This window comes from Furipterus horrens, unplaced genomic scaffold, assembly GCF_987537825.1.
Source record: "Furipterus horrens unplaced genomic scaffold, mFurHor1.1.pri manual_scaffold_7, whole genome shotgun sequence".
Taxonomy (NCBI): Eukaryota; Metazoa; Chordata; class Mammalia; order Chiroptera; family Furipteridae; genus Furipterus; species Furipterus horrens.
The window spans coordinates 102,475,123-102,497,480 of NW_028327177.1; the positions used below are offsets into that span (position 1 = coordinate 102,475,123).

Sequence of the window (22,358 nt, forward strand, 5' to 3'; positions counted from 1 at the left end):
CCAAGAAACCATAAGAAGTTCCACCTTTGTGCCTCAGGAGGACTGCAAGCAATCAAGATGATATCTGAGTCATTGTACTCCAGGGTGACCACCGCCCAGGACACAGTTGAAAGACTGCTGCAGCTTTTATCCAATTATCCCATTAACCTTTTCCCTGAATTCCAACCCCCTTACTTACTCTTCTCCTTATAAAAAGGGCCCATTTATACTGCAATTTAAGACAGTCTGTTAGGATATAAACCTTGTGTCTTCTCAGATCGCTGACCATCTGAATAAAGCGCCCGTAAAGATTCAATCCCTGTCTCTGCTTATTGGGTCTGGTAGGTGACAGGCAACATGGACACTGGCTTTTCTGGTTTCAGGTTGTTTAGAAAATCAAATCAAATCATATGTGCAAATTACAAGACGTAGTGGTTCTTGCATAGAAGAAATGCATAGAATAAATGCTAGTTTCCTTCTTGTGAGAAACACAATAAAACACTGGGACACAGGACTTGTGCAGCAAAGCAAGGCATTTATTCATGAGTCTGCAGAGTCGGGCACACAGCCAGCCAGGGGCCTGCAAAATAGACAAAGAAAACTGGTTTTATACTGAAGCAATTAGCTCCCCTTCCCTTCTCCCCCATTTCTCCATTACTGGTTAATCCGGGTTCACAATCTAATGCAATAAACTACTTATCTCAGGATGTGATTAAATAAGGGTAATCTAGTTATAGGTCTGTCTCCAATGTATTTGCAAAGTTATCTAGCTACATCTTCCCATTTCTCTGTGTTTGGTGATGACAGTCTTCCTCCTTTTGATCCCAGAGATATGTGTGAGGAGCTGCAGAATGTCATTTCCTCACCCCTTTTCCATGATTCATTTGTTAATTATCTCCTACTGGTTTGAGTCACTGGCTTCTTTATCCCTAACACTTCTGAAGGGTACTAGACTATGTCAACCCAAAATATGCCTCTTTTGCATGTGGATCATTTTGAGCTAAAGTCAATTGAGAATCAGCAGAGGCAAGAAAAGTTCTTTACCTATCCCTAACTGACTAAAAATAGAGTACAAATTTCCCCTTTTGTAAAGGAAATTTGCATTTATTAAGGAATTTTTCATTTATAATGGTGTCTCTGAATCAGGGAGAGACTTTTATCACCTGAGAGACTCTTACCTGCATAACCAGACAACCTGTCTTTACCATATATTTCATCCCCTTTTACCTTCCCATAACTTGTTTCCCCCACCCAGAGGCTCCAAACCCCTTTTCCTTTGTCTAGCACAGGATAGTATATAAACCTCAAGCATCTGGCCACCTCCTTGAGTCTCATTTCTTTGTGAAACTCCCATGTATATCTATGTAATTAAAACTGTCATTTTTTGCTCTTATTTATCTATTATAAGTTTGATTTGAGTGCCCAGCCAGTGAATTTAGGAGGGTAGAGAAAAAACAATTTTTCCTCCCCTACACATCCTTCCCACAGACCATGGGCCACAAACTCAAGTGCCTTTATGTGATCCATTCAGGTGCAATGTTCCCAATCTTCCAGTCTTTTTTTTTTTTTAATATGTTTTATTGATTATGCTTTTACAGTTGTCCTAATTTCTTTTCCCTTTGTTCCCCTCCACCCAGTGACCCCCTTAGTCCATGTCCATTGGTTGTGCGTATAGTTCCTCTCAACATCTTCCTGTCTACTCCACTCCCGCCTGCTATGCTTCTTAATTCCTGCACCATCTCTTTCCCTTTCCCCCCTTCCTCCTCCCTGCTGACCTCCCCTCAAAATATTCCCCTACCTATAGTTCTTTCCCCACTCTCGTTGCCTATTTAGTTTGCCTTTGTTTCGATTCCCTAGCTTCTGTTGCTGGTGATTGTGATACTATTTTAATTTTAATGTTCATAGTTTTGATTCTCTTTCTCCTAAACAAGTCCCTTTAACATTTCATATAACAGTGGTTTGGATCTGATGAACTACTTCAGTTTTACTTCGTCCTGGAAGCACTTTCTCTGCCCCTCTATTCTGAATAACAGCTTCGCTGGATAGAGTAATCGTGGTTGTAGGTTTCTGCTTTTCATTACTTTGAATATTTCTTGCCAGTCTCTTCTTGCCTGCAGAGTTTCTTTTGAGAAATCAGCTAATAAGTCTTATTGGGACCCATTTGTACGTAATTTCCTTCTTCTCTCTTGCTGCTTTTAAGATTCTCTCTTTATCCTTAATTTTTGATATTTTGATTCTAATGTGTCTTGGTGTGGTTCTCCCTGGGTCCAGTTTTTTTGGAACTCTGTGCTTCCTGGACCTGTAAGTCTATTTCCTTCCCCAAGTTAGGGAAGTTCTGCTTCATTATTTTTTCACATAATTTTTCAATTTCTAGTTCTTCTTATTCACCTTCTGGCAACCCTATGATTCGGATGTTGGCCCGCTTATAGCTGTCCCATAGGTTTCTGAGCCTCTCCTCATTTTCCTCACTTTTCATTTCCTCTTTCTGCACTGGTTGACTGTTTGTTCCTTCCCTAAGTTCTGATTTGTTGATTTGATCCCTGGTTTTCTTTCCCTCATCACTAGTTTCATATGTGTTTTCATTCATTTCAGCAGGACTAGCCTTCATTCCCTTCCCATCTTCTTTAAGATCTGCTGTTAGGTCTGTAAGCATTCGTATAACCAACGCTCTGAACTGTGCCTTAGAAAGATTTCCTATCTGCTGAAGCATTAGATTAGATATTTGCTGTCTGGTCAGCTGCGTGACTGGGATCTCTATCATGATCTGTGCCATCCTGACAGTTTTGTGTTTACCTTTGCTTCCTGGGTGGGGCTGTCACACCTCCTACGGTACACTGTGCACTCACCACAAATGGGAGACCCTTCTCACCACACTGTAGCCCTTTGCGTGGGAGCGGGGGTCCAAGATGGATTCCTGCCATTCACTCTTTGCTGAGAGACCGGGAGCCTCCTCCTCCATCCCTATGCTCTCTGGCCCTCACAGTCCAAGGCAATGGGAGTCTGCCTTCCCTGGTATTGGAATCACGAGCTGACGGGCTTGGTCTGCAGCCGGGGGTGCTCCCTAGGCGCTTCTCGCTTCCCCTTAAATACAGGTGTCTGTGCTTACTGCTGTACCACTGCTGCCGTCGCCGCAGCTGCTGCCGCCAGCACAGCTTAACCTCTCTGCCCCAGCTTCACCCCTCCAACCCGTCCAAACAAGCACCGCTTCTTTATAACTTCATACATTGGACTTCTATGTAGCTTTATTTTCTGGAACTTCTTGTTATTTCTGGTTTTGAGGTAGTTGTATGCCTTCTTAGTCGTGGAGGGAGACGGAGTGTGTCAGTCTAGGCCTCCATTTTGGCGGGAAGTTGTCTCTAACCTTCCAGTCTTAAACAGAAACAATGTTGGCAACTAATTCCTTACCTTGGCTAGACTGAATAAATACATCTGACCCAGGGGCTTCCCATTTGCAACTTCCATTACAGACTAACCCCAAATAGGCAAGGCATTCAGATAACTCCCAGTGTTAAGATCCCTCTGAGGCATTATGCAGGAAGACTGAGGGACCTCCAGTAAAATCCTTATTTCATTCCAGCTCAGACTAAATCAATCAGCCTAACTCTCTTCACGCTCCAATGAAACAGCAACCTGGTGTGACAGGATCATTATCACCAGAGGAAGGGACAATCTCACCATGGATCATCAGTTTGCATTATATAAATAAATCTAAGGGCTCCATATGAAGAAACAATGAAAAAGTACTCAACAGGACAGTGAGGCACAGTAGTTCAGGAACCAAATAGTGCTGATAGGACTTAAAGGGTCAATCATAACTACACAGGGAACATTCAGCCAGAATTCTCAGGTGTTATTTTCCCAGTGTGATATGCTTTCATGCTTCCTTTGTTTCTCACTCTTTCTGGTTCAATCTATTTTGTTTATAGATTTAATATCTGGTACTACTCCTCTAAAGAGCTCACAATTTTCCTCTGTCTTCTCTTACCCCTCCTGCTTCAGAGCAGGGCAGATGGAAAATCAAATAATAAACAATGACAGATGTAAAAAGATATGAATATGCGTATTGCTTCAGTCTGGGATCCCAATGAAGCTGAAATAACAGACACAAGGTTGGAGCTGCCTCATCTCTACCAGAAGAGTCTAGGTATTGTTGACTCTGACATATACCTTGTGTATAAAACCCAGTAATTATAATTCTGTGCCAGACACCCACACTTCCCCCTTTGTGTGTTGTTATTGCTGCTTTCGCTACTTCTGTCAGTCAGAAATGACCCTAACAGACCTGAATCATTCAGAAGTCCAACTCTGGGAGGACCAATACCCAACAGTCTTCTTACCCATTGGAATAGTTTGGTGACAGTGGAATTGGTAGCCAGCCACATTCCTTGGTGTGTATAGGACACAAGAGCCCTATGGAAGAGATGTTAAACATATACCACAATTGGGATATACTACAACCTTTTGTGATAGACAAGCAAGTTCTTTTCAAAAGGCCAGACTGTTTGAAGAGACAACAGGGCCATGAAGAAAAAATCACCATGAATTAAGGAGTCTGGCAGGGTGGTTGTCTTAGTTCAGTCTACCATAAAAAAATACCATAGGTAAAATAAATACTTTTATTATATTTCATGAGAATGAAAATAACTTTCTTGGGAATCTGAGCTTGGTGGTACCCTAAATGTGTGGTTGCAGTAGCCTATAAATTGCCAAATGTAGTGGGAACTTTCCATCACATATATTATCTGGCATCTGATATTGCTGACAATTCCTTCCTTGAAATTCTTTCCTCCTTTAATTTCCCTTCCCTCTGAATCCCTCTGGCCACTTTTGGTATGGCTGAACCTGGTGAAGGCGGAGAGGCAGTAAGGAGAGAATACATGGGATGTACCTATGGAATAGCAAGAAATTGCTTGCCCCTTTCTCTGTGGAATTACGATGGTGACTGGGACCCTGTACACATATCCTGAAAACTGGAGGGCCTTCAAGGCCCTCATAGCCACTCAGTACAGTGGAGCTCAGGTCCGCGTGCTGTCCACACCACTCCACTTCTACTTTGGCCAAACCAACCTCACCCCTGAATTTCACCACAAATTTCCTGCTGGCAAGCTTCCAGCATTTGAAGGTGACAATGAATTCCGTGTCTTTGACAGCAATGCCATCACCTACTGTTACTGAGCAAACTAGGGCTCATTCACATGTTGGTGTAAGACTCAACAATCAGTGTTGAGAAAAACAGATTTTTATTTACAATATTCCAACCTGGGGGGTAGGAGGGCTGTGAGCACTCCTGCTAAGAGCCCTGTTTTCCCCCAGCACCCAGCACTTCCCTTGGTCCCCAAAAGGCTATAAGCCAAAACCAAGCCCAATAGCTCTCCATTCCTTATCTATCAGCTCTCTCCTTCAGGATCTGGGGTATGTTGTCATCAACCTCCATATAATAGTCTAGAAAAACATGCGCCATGTTACACTGATCCTGGTGAAGTCCAGGAAAAGCATGAGTCCTAGGAGAGTGTCCTCTCTGCATGTCCTAAGTTCCAAGAGTCCAGAGTTTGGGTCTGCAAGGCAGAGTCCTTCGTGGCTTCAGAGTCAGCTGCGGCGGGCACAATCAAAGCAGCAGCAGGCCTGCTTTCCTACAGGCCCAGGTCACATGGCCAGATCCTGACTGCAAACTGCATAGCTACTTCTTCTCATGTGGCTGCTACAAACTGCTCATCCATCATGCTATTCTAACATGCTTCTTCCAGCGTGCTTCTTCTCATAGCAGACAGTGCCCTTCTTCATCCTTTCAAACAGCATGGCCCCCTTCCTTATGGCTAGCTCCTTCCCTTCTGGATCCTTCCTTTCCTTACAGAGCTCAACTTCAGGAAAAGGCTGAGATCTTCTAGTCATTGATATGCAAAGTACCTTAAAAGCTGTATTGTCTCCTTCCCCCAACCCCAAAACCATGGGCTATGGGGAATTTGGGGATGGCCTCCCTCTGCCCTCTTACACTACTACTTAGGCAATGAGTTGCTGTGGGGAAGTAGTCCAGAAGCAGTGGCCCAGGTGGTACAGTGGATGAGCTTGGCTGACAGCAACACAGTGCCCCCAGCCAGTGCCTGGGTTTTCCCCACCTTGGGTATCATGCACTACAACACGCAGGCCACAAAGAATGCAAAGGAGGAGGTGAGGCAAGTTCTGGGGCTGCTGGATGCTCACTTGAAGACACAGACTTTTCTGGTTGGCAAATGTGTGACATTAGCTGATATCACAGTTGTCTGCACCCTCTTGTGGCTCTATAAATAGGTCCTGGAGTCTTCCTTCTGCCAGGCCTTCCCCAATACCAACCACTGGTTCCTCACCTGCATTGACCTGCCCCAGTTCCACGCTGTCTTGGGAGAGGTGACGCTCTCTGAGAAGATGGCCCATCTTGATGCTAAAAAGTCTGCAGAGAGTCAGACTAAAAAGGACACCCCTCAGAAGAAGGGATCTTAGGAGGAGAAGTAGAAATCCCAAGCTGAGCAGAAAGAGAAGAAGGCAGCTGCCCCCACTCCTGAGGAGACAAATGAATGTGAGCAGGTGTTGGCTTCTGAGCCAAAGGCCAAGGACTCTTTTGCTCACCTGCCCAAGAGGACCTTTGTGTTGGATGAATTTAAGCACAAGTATTCCAATAAGGACTCACTCTCTGTGATGCTGTCATATTTTTGGGAGTACTTTGATAGGAATAGTTGCTGGTCCCTGTGGTACTCTGAGTACCGCTTCCCTGAAGAGCTCACCCAGACCTTCATGAGTTGCAGCTTCATCACTGGAATGTTCCAGCAATTGGACAAGCTGAGGAAGAATGCCTTTGCCAGTGTCATCCTCTTTGGAACCAACAATAGCAGCTCCATTTCTGGAGTCTGGGTCTTCCGAGGTCAGGAGCTTGCCTTTTCACTGAGTCCAGACTGGCAAGTGGACTACAAGTCATATACGTGACGGAAGCTGGATCTTGGCAGCGAAGAGACCCAGACACTGATTCGAGAGGACTATTACTGGGAGGGGGCCTTCCAGTATGTGGGCAAAGCCTTCAATCAGGACAAGATTTTCAAGTGTACATCTTTTGCCATCACCTAGCTGCCTACCCCTGTCCTTTAGGGAGATGGGGTCATTAAAGGAAACTGAACATTGAAAAAAAAATTGCTTAAGTAGTAGTACCTAGACCCTTGAGGGCTGCCAGGCCCTTCCCCAGACTGAAGAGCAGTAAGTGGCAGATAAGACTTCAAAGGGACTGTTCTGATCCCTGAATTTTGGTCACATGTCCATAAGGAGAAGAAACTCCAGCGTCTGTCACTCACTTTCATTCTCATTTCCTGTGCCTCTTGCAGTGCTTGCTTGCAGATTTGGAAGTAAGCTAGAATTTTGCAACCTTGAACTTGTCCAACTAGTCATTCTTGCCAGGCTTTGAACCTGGATTAGCCTGTTTTAGGCTAGCCTAACTCACCACTCCTTGATCTACTCAGTGACCTCCTCTTCCTTGTCCTGCTTTGAATTGCTGTGGTTCCACAGGGGTCCCTGCTCAGTCTTTTTCTCAGTGTTCACTGTGTAAGCAAACCTTAAAAACCACTCAGTTCTAACAACTCCTCACATACTAATGATCTCTAATCTGTATGTGGTGACCACACCTGAACTTCAGACTCATGTGCCACAGCTTAGTACATACCCCACAAACTCCTCAAATTCCACGTGTCCAAAACTGAATTCATTCTCTTCCTCCACAACCTAGTCCTCCTGTCACTTTCTCTTTCTTAGTCAACTTGACCTTCATTAACTTCACTGAACAAGCCAGGAAAACAAAACTCTATCACCAGAGTTGGCTCTAAGTTTCTTTCTTTCTTTTTTCTTTTTTTCTTTCAAATTATGAGAGTTTATTTAGAAAATTACATAGATAGTAGAAGTGAGCCAGCTGGGCTGTATAGGCTCAGGGAACAAGGTACAGAAGCAAAAGAAGGGCCCCTGAAGCTTAGGAGAGAGAAAGGCAAAGGAAACACCCCAGGGGGAAAGAAGAGGAAAAAGGCAAGGGCATGTTCTTAGAGGGAGAGCGTTTGAGTTTATAGGGATATACATGAATCATGTTGGCTCTTTTAAAAGATCGATTTTATTATTGATTTGAAGATGTGGTATGTTTTTATAGTTCTCATAGTACAAAGAAACTTGTGACTCTCAAACCAGAGTAGGAAATAATTAGCAGGAAAGAAAAAATGTAATTAAATCTTTAATTAGGGGGTCTCTGAGTCAGAGTGGACAGTATTAGCATACCTACAAGTCAGGAACTGACATTTCTGCAGCTCAGCACAAAGCCTGTGAGGTCAAAGGGGGAAGATATTCACCACCAAACACCAGGAAATGGAAAAATGTAGCTAGACAGGTCAGCAAAAAATTTAGGAAATTACTACCCTCAGTTAACTTAGTTAATCGCTTCAATTGTCACTCTGGAGTATCCAAGCATGAAGAAACGGAGGAGAAAGGGAAAGTGGAGGAGGCGGGCTACTCATGTTAGTATAAAAGCAGCTTGCTTTGCTTGTTTGGGTGTGCATACCTTTGCTGTGCACCCAGCTCTGCAGACCTCTGAATAAACAAAGCCTCATCTACTGCTGAAGTCCTGTGTCCTGGTGTTTTTATTGTGAGCATTTCTCACAATAAGACTACTAAGTAATGTCTTTAATCAGGTTTTTTCTCCTCTACCCACATTGCCGTATCTTTGGTTCCGACTTGCATTGTGTTTTTCCTGAACTACTGCAATAACCTCTTATCCAATATCCCTCATTCATATTCTTCTAACCGCTGCTGCCAAAATGATCTTTTTGTTTCAAGTATATTTAAATACCTTTTTGCTTAGTCCAGAAGTAATGTGTTTTGAGAAAAGTCCACAATATAAAAAAAAAAAAGATAATCACTAGTAACATAGTATAATACGTACTTCTAGTCATTTTTTAATTTATTTTTATTATGTATTGGTTTTTGGAGAGAGAGGGGAAGAGGGAGAGAGAAACATCGATTTATTGTTCCACTTATTTATGCATTCATTGGTTGATTCTTGCATTCATTGATTCTTGTATGTGCCTTGACTGGGAATTGAACCCGCAACCTTGGCATATAGGGAAAATACTCTAATCAACTTAACTACCTGGCCAGGGTGTCCAGTCATTTTCTTTTTCCTTTTTTAAGTATATTTTATTGATTATGTTGTTACAGTTGTCCCAATTTATTTTCCCTTTGCTCCCCTCTGCCCAGTACCGCCCTTCCCTCCAGCAATCCCAACCCCTTAGTTCATGTCCATGGGTCATGCATATAAGTTCTTTGGCATCACCCTTTCCTGTATTATTCTTAACTTCTCCCTGTCTATTTTGTACCAACCAATTATGTTTCTTAATCCCTGCACCATTTCCCCATTTATACCCTTTCCCCCTCCCAGCTGATAACTCCCCATACCTATGATTCTGTTCCTATTCTGGTTTTCTTAGTTGGGTTTTGTTTTTATTTTTTAGATTCAGTTGTTGATAGTTGTGAGTATGTTGTCATTTTAATGTTCATAGTCTGGGTCTCCTTTTTCTTAAATAAGTCCCTTTAACATTTCATGTAATAATGGCTTGGTGATGATGAACTCCTTTAGCTTTACGTTGTCTGGGAAGCATTTTATCTGCCCTCCCATTCTAAATGATAGCTTTGCTGGATAGAGGAATCTTGCTTGTAGGTCCTTGCTTTTCATCACTTTGAATACTTCTTGCCAGTCTCTTCTTGCCTGCAAAATTTGTTTTGAGAAATCAGCTGATAGTCTTATAGGCACCTCTCTGTAGGTAACTCTTTGCTTTTCAGGTTCTCTCTTTATCTTTTGCTTTTGGCATTTTAATTATGTTTCTTGGTGTGGTCCTCTTTTGGTCTAGCTTATTTGGGACCCTCTGTGCTTCCTGGACTTGTACATCTATTTCCTTCGCCAAATTTGGGAAGTTTTCCTTCATTGTTTTTTCATGTAAGCTTTCGATTTCTTGCTCTTACTCTTCTCCTTCTGGCACCCTTATGATTTTGGATGTTGGCACATTTAAAATTGTCCCTTAGGTTCCTAAGCCTCTCCTCACTTTTTCCAGTTCTTGTTTCTTCATTCTGTACTGGCTGTTTCTTTTTCTTCCTTATGTTCCAAATCATTGATTTGGACCCCAGTTTCCTTCCCTTCACCATTGGTTTTGTGTGGATTTTCCTTCGTTTCATTTAGCATAGCCTTCACTTCTTACTTTCTGGGTTTGCTGTACTTAAGCACATCTGTCAAGTCTGTGAGCATCTTTAGCACCAGTGTTTTGAACGCTACATCTGTTATGTTGGCTATCTCCTTGTCACTTAATTCTCCCACTGGAACCTTGATCCGTTACCTCTTTGGGGCCATACTTCTTTGTCTCCTCATCTTGACAGTCCCCTGTGTTTGTTTGCCTCTGTGTTCTAGTTAGAGTTGCCGCACCTGTTACATTGTAAGGGGTGGAATCTTAGGTATTCATCAGTACAGGGCGACCCATTTCACCACATTGTGGGTCTGTATGTGGAGGAGGGGTCTGAGAGGGAACAATGCTGCTTGCTCAGCACTCGCTCCTTTTCCAGGCACTTCTCCCACTTTCCACATGAGACTGGCACCCCTCTAGCTGTTGCCTGGGCTGTCGTTCCACAGTGGGTGGGTTTGCGGATGTTCTAGGACTATGGAGGCCCTTTAAACAAACGGACTCTGCTGAGAGACTGGCAGTTTCTTCCCCCACCCCAACCCCCACTGGTTTTCACAGTCAGAAGCAATGAGGCTTTATTTTCCCTGGCACTGGAACCGTGAACTGCATGGTCTGGTCTGGTGCTGGGAGCACTCCCCAGGTGTCCTTCCCTACTTTTTAAAATGTGTGACTGAGCTTTCCACTGGCCTGCTGCTGCCGCCGCTGGTACCACCACCACAATGCTTCCTCTCCGCTCTGGCTCCACCCCTCTTACCTGTCTGGATGAGTATTTCTTCTTTATATCTTTGTTTGTTGGATTCCATGCAGCTTGATTTTCTGGAACTTCTGGTTGTCTCTAGTTTTGAGGTAGTCGTATTCCTTCTTAGTTGTGGAGGGAGACACAGAATGTCTATATAGGCCTCCATCTTGTCCGGAAGTCTCATTTTCTAAGAATAGATATACATCAGATATTTTTAAATGTGCTGTAATAAACGTCTTTGTACATGCATCTTTGTTCATTTTCATAGTAATTTCTTTAGAAGTGGAACTGCCTGGTCAACAGGGATGCATATTTTTAAGATTTTGAACCTGTTGCCAAATACTCCCTGGAAAGGTTTTAGCTATTTAATATACTTCTGCTAGTAGAGTGATTATTTCAATGTAGAAATCAGATTGTTATTCAACAACTTGGAGGTAAGTTGCAGGTTCAAGAACACAGGACCAAAGAAGACTCAGAAATAAGGCTGTTGCAGTCATGTAGGCCAGCATGTTTCCAAGTATAATTCTGGCCCACAAGTTTTCCTAATGAACCATGAAAACAAAAAATATGCAAGTTCTTTCTTCAACTCTTAGAGCAAATGCCATGCAAGGGGCCAGGGACCTTCATTTTTACATATGACTGAGTACTTAATAGCTTCCTTCATTAATTATTAAGAGTGATTAAAATTTTATATTCACCCCCCCCAAAAAGCGTAGTATTGCCAATTATTGAAAACTTTGGCTGCCATAGAAATTTTGGCAATAATGCAAATTTCCTGTTGCGCATGTGACAACATAGATTGTTGGAATTTTCACAATTTTCAAAAAGGATACTTTTCTTTTAGGACTTCATAGTGTCTTGAGTTTCAAATACAGCCCTTCTGGTATGTATTATTTCACTTGTGAAATGCTGTTTTCTGTTTTTGATAACTTTGTTCATGAATAAAGTTTATGATGCTGTCATTTTAGATTCCTAATTTGTTCCTCTGTAATTCTTTGTTATCATCAGATTCTTTTCCCACCAGAAGTGGAATGGATAGTGGTATATTAGGTGTACAGTATTCCCTCACTTATCACAGGTATTACGTTCCAGACACCCCCCCCTCACAAAGTAGGAACCCTACATTTATTCTACACTCTTAAACCTACGTAACTTTAACAACATACATATACAGGACCGCAAAATCCTGCAATATAGCAAAAACTCTGCGATAAATAATTAAATATAATATTTTAAGAAATCCTGTGATACAGTGAGGCTGTGGTAAATGAACCGTGATATAGGGAGGGACTACTGTATTGTGGTGTCCTTTATGCCAATTAACATGTTGAGAATCAGTGGTCTAAATGCCTCAAAATCTCCCTACCCTGCGTCTAGACTGGTTAACTACTAAAGAGGCCTGGTAAATGATTGCCTATCCAATGATCAGATGTTTGAAGGAAGGGAAAAAATAGGGTGGCTATTACCAATTTTGAAAAAAGATAACAGGAGTCTCATAGACTCATCCTTTCCCCTCCCAACTCTCAGGTTTTAAAACACTGGTCTTATGTGACAGAAGAACATATGCAGGAATATAAGTTATATGACTAAATAACATGATTCAATTAAACATTAGCAGGGCTAAGAGGTCTGAGCTACCTATTAGCCTAATTGAAACATAAAAAGGCTCTGTTGAGAGCCTTCAATACTGTTCTGTATTCAGTCCAAGCTACCCAGCCACAAGCCTGCAGATTCATGAAACTCCTGATTTGAATCTGAAAGACTAGCAGGAAAGAGGAAAGAGATCTGGATTATTGTTTCCGGTGATAGGTTCAAAGCTCCTTATTTTCCTATTAAGCCCTGGGAAGTCATGATTTTAAAATGTTAGATGTACCTTGAAAAATAGCTTATGAGAGGATATGGCAATCTGATTTCCACCAGTCCAGCTTGCACTTAAACAGGGATTTCATAATGTTACCAGCCTAAGAAAGAACAGGTCCACTGTGTGGTAGTACATTTTCTTCAAAAAAGGGGAAGAGCTCTGGCCGGATAGCTCAGTTAGTTAGAGCGTCATTCCAATACACCAGTTTGTAGGTTTGATCCCTAGTCAGGGCACATACAAGAACCAACCAGTAAAGACATAAATAAGTGGAACAACAAATCAATGTTTCCCCCTTCTCTCTCTCCCCCCACACCCCACCTCAAGTCAATCTTAAAAGGGTGGGGGTGGCTAAATCAGTTCTACTTGTTCTGTTCACATTTCTACTGCCAAGAATGGCATGGCTACTCACCAACAGGTACTAGAAACAACCATATGCTCAAAAACATAAATGGTCAGGCATTTGTTAGGTTATAACTCAATAAGCTTGCTATTTTCCATAATCTAGGCCCTGGTTAAAATACTGAGTAGCCCCAGAACTGGACTCACTTCAATAGCGAATTTTATGTGAAGACCTAAGTCGGCTATGAATCACAAAGAGTTACATTTTATTTAGTTCCAGAATCTTCTGTGCATCTCTGAAGTAAGACAAAACAACAGATGAGGTTCCCCGGAAGGCCACAAGTAAGAGTAGGAGAGAAGATGCACTAACAGAAAGAAAATTTTAAAAAGAAGAAAGGGACAAAGACTGGAAAGAAAAGGGAGAAAGACTAACTGTACTAGAATACTCTAAAGATAAATGTGAATGGTCTCATTTATTACAGTACTGAACTGAGCTGTAATAGGTTATATTTATTGAACATCATCTACTCTATATCAGACATGTTATAAGTGCTTTTGCATGCATTATTTAATTCATTAACACACATTCATTTCATATCTTCTGTGTGTTAGGCACTGTTCTAAGCAAAGGATGTTTCATAGAGAATAAAATAGATGAAACAGCCCTTGTTGGGTGGCTTAGTTGGTTGGAGCACCGTCCCATACACCAAAAATGTTGTGGGATCGATTCCCAGTCGGGGCACATATCTTAGTTGCAGGAGGCAAACGATCTATGTTTCTCTACCTCTCTTTCTCTCTCCCTTCCCCTCTCTCTAAAATCAATAAATATGTCCTCAGTTGGCACAGTTGGTTGGAGCATCATCTGTATACCAAAAGGCTGCAGGTTCCATCCCCAGTCGGGCACATATGGGAGGCAACCAACTGATAGGTCTCTCTCACATAGATGTTTCTCTCTCAATCTCAACCAATCTCTCTCTCTCTCCCTCTCTCTGCCCCTTGCTCTCTCTCTAAAATTAAATATATATATCCATCCATCTGGTGAGGATTTAAAAAAATGGATAAAAATAGATGAAACATCTCCTCCTTCCTGGATCTTACATTTCAGTAGGGAAGATCTTATTTTATTATCACAATAAGGAAAAGTGATAGGAAAGGCATACATACAGAAAAAAAGAGGATTTAGGAAAAAGGACATAAAGAAGTTGAAAGTTAAAGGTTCATTCTTGGGGATTTGAGATGCTAGATTAAAAGGTAAATCTCTGTTAAGGCCTCAGATCCTCCAGCATAAAGGCTTTGAAAGGGTCCACCAAACCAATTTACTGAAAAGTCTGAATTGTAAATGTTTGAAGAAATATGCTTCTATATTATTTCGAATGTGCACGTATATGGCAATTTGAAATGCTAACAAAATGTTTCTGAGTAGATATCCAGCAATATCCTGTTTTAATAAAAAGACAAGACATATTTGTAATAAGCAATGCCCATCTGCTCATATAAGCCTCATTTCTCCCAGCCTATTCCAGTGAAGGGGGTAAAAATCAGTGACCTAAGAAAAGATGACCCAGGTATTTAGCTGAATCCCTCACCAGCACCAATTAGAATACTAATAAATACCACTTACTGAGGGCTTTCTATTTGCTGCATAACAAACTATCTCAAAACTTAATATTTTAACATTAATTATTTATTTCTTGTGATTCTGTGGGTTCTGGTCTTGCTAGGCTCACTCATGTGGCAGCATTCAGATGATGAGCTCAGGTGGATCACTGGCCCCCTGTTGCCCCTTTCTCCATGTAGTCTTATCATATAAGACTCTAGGCTGGGCTTCTTTATACTGGCACAAGTGGTCCAAGAGAGGAAAAATGGAAGCTGCCAGGCCTCGCAAGACCTAGGTTGGGAACTGGCCAATGACACATCTGCTGCATTACTGAATTGTCAAAGTAAGGCATAAAAGCCCAGCCCAGCTTGTTGGGAGGAGTCATGGTACTTAAAAATGATGAGAAAAACTGTTGGCAACCATCTGGCACATTTCATTTGCCATGTGCCAGACACTATACAATATCTCAATGAATCTTCACAACAACTTAATAAATAGTCTCCATTTTATCCATTTTACAATTAAGGAAATGTAGTTCCTAAAATGTTGAATCTTCCTACAAGTAGGTGACAGATCTAGGACCAGACCTTAACCACATTAAAGTTCCACTTTACAACCATCCCTCAATACAAGGGTCAATAGAGTTAGAGTGGTTAGACCTTATGTTCCCTCTCTTTGAGGGAAACAGGAAAGCATCGTAAGAGCTCAGACCCTGGGGTCAAACCACCTTCATTCCAATCTTGGCACTAGGTCTCATTAGCTCTATGACTAGTGAGCCTCAGGTTCATTAGCTGTAGAACAGAGCTGATAATATTTACCCTGCAGCACTATTATGAGATAATGCAAGTAAAGCACTGCCTGAAAAGAGTATGTGCTCCATAGATGTTAATTATTTTTGTGTCCTGATTAGTTTACCCTCAATCAAGCAGTATTGCAGTCCCAAGACCATGGTCTGCAGGCCTGTTGCTGACCAATGATCCTGAGTCTATGTGACTTAATCATCACTGTCCCTGCTGGCCTTGCCTCTGATTCTCCTCTGCTTCTGGACCCATGCTGCTGCTGCACTGACCACTACTGAGGGTCCTGCCTCACCGCAGTCCCTTTTTGCTCATTTGTTGCACTCCTTGCTTCCTTCTGGAGTTGCCACTTCATCTAGAGATCTGGTGGCTGTCCTTGTTTACCTACAACATTCTGTCTTTGTCAGTGCTCTGTTATACAAAGGGAGAGCAGCTCTCAGAGCTAACTTCATTAATACCTTGTTTTATCTTTGACTATTTACAAAAGGTTCACTAACATCTCTTTCTAAAATGGGAGGAGAGAATAGAAGTTTCCCAGTTTAAGGACATTGCCTGGATGTTCCTGTACTTAGTTTCTCTTCTGTTGTCTGTGCTTTGAAAGAACTATAGTGTTTCAATTCCTTCTTTCTTTCTGCTGTGTAGTACTCCATTGAGATAGCATGGATGGAACTGTAGACTATTATGCTAAGTGAAATAAGCCAGTCAGTGAAAGACAAATACCATATGATTTCACTTATAAGAGGAATCTAATGAACAAAAAAAACAAATGAGTCAAAGAGAACCAGAGGCATAGAATCATGGAACAGACTGTCAGCTGTAAGAGGGGAGGGTGGAATTGGGGACTAATTGAAAGAAGGTGAAGGGATTCGTCAAAGAGTATATATGAAGGACCCATTGACAAAAACGTGAGGGGACTGATTATGGAAGTGGAGGAGGGCTGGATGGAGGATATAAAGAGAGGGAAAGTGGGACAACTGCAATAGCACAAGCAATAAAATATTTTTAAAAACAATCATCAGTATTAAAGGTGGGTCTAATTCTCAAAGAAAAGAACTACAGTGTTTCAGAATGAGTAACCACTAGGTGGCACAGGTGTTTCACTCCCCAGCTCACTTCCTTCTTCCCCCACGTAATATCAATTACAGCCCCTTTCAAAATGAATGAGTTGCTTTTAAATCAACTTAGTTATCCACATGAAGTTCAAGGTGAACAATAAATTTCACATACATTCTCTTGAAAATTCATTGTGATGTCACTAATTCTAAGGGAGAGCTCTCACAAGAGTTATATTACTAAAGCAGTTTTATAGCCTTTGGCTTGAAAGGGCATGGGAAAAGTAAATAAACCTCAGCTTATTTAGGGCAGGTCCAAAGCTGACTGTTTTCCCCTCTAGTTGTTAACTCCCAACAGGCCAAAGGTTGACTGAGTTAAGAGTTCATGGACTTGTAGACTATCATTTCTTTAATAAGACTGTAGACACATCTCTCATTTCCCAATGAAGTCCCAAAAGGTTTTCTTGGGGGAGATGGAATTTCAGTAGCTTCTTGAGTGAGAAGCAGATGTAGGGACATCCCTTCTTTCAATTACATCCCCACAAGCATCCAACCTACCAAGTGGAATGCTCTTTAACAAACTAGATTGGGAGGTTCAAAGAAGGGAGGAGAGGCAGAGGAAAAGCCAGAGTGCTGATAAAACCCTCATCTTAAATGTGGGGGATTAAGTGATGCTATCTAAAGCTGATAGAACTAGATGTTTAATATATCAATTTAACAAAGAGGAACAAATTATACTGGGTTATAACTTTAATGGGAGGAGAAGGGAGATGAAATAGGATGGTGGGGATGTTAAAAGGCTAAATCTCAGGTACCATAACGGAGTCTGTAAATAATCCCTAAAATTGAAAAAGCAAGAAATAGCACTACAAGCTTGTCATTTAAAGAGTTGGAGGAAATCACCATGTGAACAAAAGGTATAAGTAGTTAATAGTCCCTGCCTCTATAGAAGAGCACAGGAAGAGGGAGGGTTGGGGAATGGCTGTATTTATTGGGCTTTCTAACCATGGCTCTATTTTACTCTTAAGAATGGACAAGGATAAAAAACTATTAGGGTAAAATAGATTATCTAGGTTCATGGGAACAACTACTAAGTTCCTAATTTGTGTCACTATATCTGATAGGAATTATTGAGTTCAATTATTTGCTTGTTTACATAGGGGTCACTTTAGTTTAATATAACACTGTTGCCAATTAGAAAGAAATGAGAGGCTTCAATTTCCACATGTATATGTTACTTACCCAAAACTGGCATTTTTGAGCAAGGATCCACTTTAGTCAATATTTTTACAGCAGACCATCAGGGTTTTCCTGATGTAAGGTAAAATACTATTACTCTACAATAAAGCAGAACCAGAACTCTAAAGAGCAAATGTGTTTATCTTTTCTTCCTTTGTAACATTTTAGCCTGAGTTCTTGAGCATGCATCACCCAGCAGAATAGAGCACTCTCGACCAGCAAATTTGCTGGTCTGACCTTCAGACTCCCTGTTCTTTACCTTCTTTTCAAACCTATATCCAACCCATCACCAATGACTGGTAATCCTTCAATATACACCAGAATTTGACAATTCTCATCACACCTACCCCTAATATCCTAATTTGAGTCATCATCTTCTCTCATTTGGACCACTAAAAGAACCTAGTAACTGCTGTTATTCCTGTCCACTCCCATTCCACACACAGCAGCCAGAGTAACTCTTTATTTTACTTCATATATTGATGAGAAAGAAAGAAAAGGAGAAGAAGATGATGAAAGAAGAAAGAAGAAAAGAGGAGAGAAATGTGCCCTAACTGGGGATCAAACCCTCAATCTTGGCATATCAGGATGATGCTTTAACCCAGCAATTTTCAACCTTTTTCATCTCATGACACAAATAAACTAATTATTAAATTCTGCAACACACCAAAAAATGAGTTACATTTTTTGCCCATCTGACAAAAAAATAAGTATATTTTTGATTCATTCATACCAGATGGCTATTGTTGTGTTGGCTGTTGTCATTTTTTTACTTTGAGAACCTAAGGGAAAAGAAGTCAGTGCCTCTGACTGGTCAGGTATTGCGTATTTTAAAAATTCTTGCAGCACACCAGTTGAAAATCGCTGCTCTAACCAACTGAACTACCCAGCCAGAGATAAGAGTGATTCTTTTTAAAAGTAGCTCATAGTGATAATTTGTAAAACATAAGCCTATTTGATGTACTCACCCCATCTTATCTTTTACCTCTCCTCCCTCATTCATTCTTCCCCAGCCACACTGGCCTCCTGGCTCTTGCTAGCCCCTGTTGAACATGTTCCTGCTCTCTGCCTAGAATGCTCTTCTCTCAGACATTCAATTGGTTGCTCTCTCATTTTCCACAGGCTCTGCTTTGTCACCTTATAAATGATATCTTTCCTAACCACCTGACATAAAATAGGCATTACCCTCCATGTCTTCAACACCCTCTCTCCCCCCATCTTATTTAGTTTTTTTTTTCATAATACTGACCATCACAGTGATGTTATGTATGTATTTTCTATATTATCTGGGTTTTGTTTTGTTTTTTCATTTAGAATATAAGCTCTAGAATAGGAAGTCAGAAGCTTAGGAACTTCTTTTTCACTGCTGTATCCTCAGTGCCTAAAAAGAATGTCTGACATGTAATAGATGATCAATAAATTCTGCTAAATAACAGACTTAATATGATACTACTGGTAGATAATGTGTCTTTAGAACAATGTTTCCCCAAATGTGAGACCCGTTTATAAAGGTAACTTTAAACAGTAGAAGGTATGCATTAAAAGCACTGAATCAGGTGAAGAGAATCTTGAGGAGTCTCTTGTTTTAATCCCTCTTACTTTTTCAAGAAGGTCTCATTTACTGCAAGTTTGTTCCTAATATCTGATAATTTATCCCTTTAAAGAATAGAGAATGAGCCTTACATAGAGCCTACTAAGAGCCTTTTGTAGGTAACAGTACCTGGATAGAATCTAATAACCTTGTTTTGTTTTCATTGTATTTATTTTTAAGGGTACCATCTATTTCAATTATGTGCCTGTCAAAATATTAATCTTTTTAAAATCTTGTAATAACTTTTATGAGAGAAGTAGTATTTTGCATATGAGAAAACTGCAGATGAGTTTCCCATGAGGCCAAAGATTCCTTTGAGACAAAAATTCACATACCATAAAAATCCACTATTTTAAATATTATAAAGTGTACAGTTCATTGTTTCTTAGTCTATTCACAATGTTGTGGAACCACCACCACTATCTAACTCCAGAATGTTCTCTTTACACTGAAAAGAAACCCCATACCCTTTATCTATCATCCCCAATCTCCACAATCTTCCCAGCTGTAAATAATCAATAACCTACTTTATCTCTACAGTTTTGCCTACTCTGGATATTTCATACAAATGGAAAGATATATGTGGTCTTTTGGGTCTAGCCTTTTTTCTTAGCATAGTATTTTCAAGGTTCATCCATGTTGCAGCATGTATCAGTACCTTTTCTCTCTGTATTACCTGATAACATCGCATTGCATTGATAGATTACATTTGCTTATCTATTCATCTACTGGTGGACATTTAGGTTGATTGCACTTTGGAACTATTATGAAAAATGCTATTAAACACATTCATGTACAAGTTTTTGCTTGAATATCTGTTTTCAATTCCCTTGGGTATATACCTGAGTAAAACCGTTGGGTCATGTGGCAGTTCCATGTTTAACTTTTTGAGAAAGGCCAAATTGTTTTCCAAAGTGGCTGTACCATTTTAAAAGCATTCCACCAGCAATGTATAAATTTTCCATCACTTCACATCCTCAATGGAACTTGGAACTGTTCATTTTTAAAAACATTTAGCCACTCAAAATAGGTATTTCATTGTGGTCTTAATTTGCATTTTCCTAATGACCAGTGATGTTGAGCCTCTTTCTTTGTGACTATCTGGCCAGATAAGTGTTTCTTCTTTGGAGAAATAGTCGAGACTTCACCCATTTTTAAATTGGGTTATCTTTCTGTTGTTGAGCTTTAAGGTTTTCTTCTAAAATGTTAAAATAGATATTTAAAAAATATTAAGTAAAGAATAGTGCAATTGGGCAAAAACAGTGAAGACAATTTTTGTAGTGCCCCCTTTTCCACAGTGGATATGTTCCAGGATTCTGGTATTTGCCCAAAACCACAGACAACACCAATTCCTATATATACTATGTATTTTCCTATGCATATGTACCTATGATAGAGTTTAATTCTTGAGTTTGGCATAGTAACTGATTAACAATAACCAATAATAAAGTATAACAATATACTATAATAAAATATCTGAATGTGGTCTCTCTCAAGATATCTCATTATATTGTATGCATAGTGTGGACACCTTGGACAAAGGAATGTTTCACATCATAGGCAAGCCAGAGCAGGCAGCACGAGATTTCATCATGCTACTCAGAACAGCATGCAACTTAACACTTTTTTTCTGGAATTTTCCTTATAATATTGTCAGACCAGTGTTGACCCAGGGGAACTAAAACTGTGGAAAACAAAACCATGAGTAAGTGTGTGTAGGGGGGGAGGCGGTGAGGAAGAAGACTGCTGTATATCACCCAGGAACTACTTTTGTTACAGAGAAGTCCCCCCCCCCCGCCCCCAAATCCCCAGAGCCTGTGGTTGGGAGATGGAGGAATGGGGCAGCTTTCAAGATGCCTTTGTATATATATGGCTGGTACCTAGTGTCTTAGTTATGCAAATAGTTTTGGTTCTTCCAAGGCCCCAAGGAGATGGGAGGGGTTTTGATCATAGAAAGGTGAAGAAAGAGCATATAGGGCCTGCACAAGGTTCTGTGAATGGTCAGAACCGGTTACCATGCCCAGTGTGTCACAGGGCATGGTCAGAGATTTAAAAATAAGGCAGCAGCCATTTTTGTAAAGAGTAGGGAGTTCTATGCAGTTTACAAGGAGGTGGCGTAGTAAGAGCCATGTGGTTTTGAGAGGAGAGAGTTCCATGTGCAGAGTGAGAACCATGCAGTTTGCAGAGAGCAGAGAACCATGTGTTTTGCAAGGAGCTAAAAGAGATCCATGTGGCTTTGAAAGGACAGGGAGAGAACCATGCGTGAGCCAGTGCAACACGGCACATGTTTTCCTGGACTGTTAAAAGGAGGCTGATGACATAGTTCCCTAGATCCTGCAGGAGAGACCTGACAGATAAAGGATAGGCATGTTTTTGGCTTTTAACCTTTTGGAGAGCAAGGGCAGTTCTGGGTCCCGTGGGAGAACAGGGCTCTGAGCTGATGTGCTCACTGCCCTCCTCACAAAGCGCCATGTAAAAGAACCCCCTTTCCCTCTGCAACACTTTGAGCAACAGTAACTCAGATGTTAAGAGCAAGAATTTCGGTACCACCATCCAAATTCAAATCCCAGCTCTGCCTGGAAAGTGCTGTGCCTGATATTTCAGCCAAGATATTTAACTTCTTTGAGACTAGTTTCTCCTACTTTAAAACGGGAATGGCTCAGCTACATCAAGGAGTTGTCGGAACAAATGGAATGAGGCGTGTAAACCACTTACTTGGTGCTTGGCAAGGCTAAACACTCTATAAATGCTAGCAATTACGAGAACAGGCTACGAGGCCCTCAATTTTGCAAGTTCAGAAAGCAGAGGACACTGCTCCAATTGGTAGGGCGGACCAACCATATTGGCCGCCACCCAACACGGACCTTTATGCGGAAGTTCCTCTTTCCATGACCTTGTGCCGGGGCCCGCCCCTAGTTCGGAGTTGCTGTGACAGCGCCCCCTG

General features: G+C 41.2%; 1 long non-coding RNA gene and 1 pseudogene across 1 annotated transcript; one reads left to right on the plus strand and one right to left on the minus strand.

Moving 5' to 3' along the window:
- Positions 1-494: 494 nt before the first annotated feature.
- On the minus strand, positions 495-22,352 carry LOC150004907 (uncharacterized). The gene is made up of 3 exons (XR_016512408.1): positions 22,279-22,352; positions 10,954-11,125; positions 495-559 (listed from the first exon to the last, which is right to left on the minus strand). It is a non-coding gene; the product is annotated as an uncharacterized LOC150004907 (long non-coding RNA).
- On the plus strand, positions 4,900-7,071 carry LOC150004908 (elongation factor 1-gamma pseudogene; annotated as a pseudogene).
- Positions 22,353-22,358: the final 6 nt, after the last annotated feature.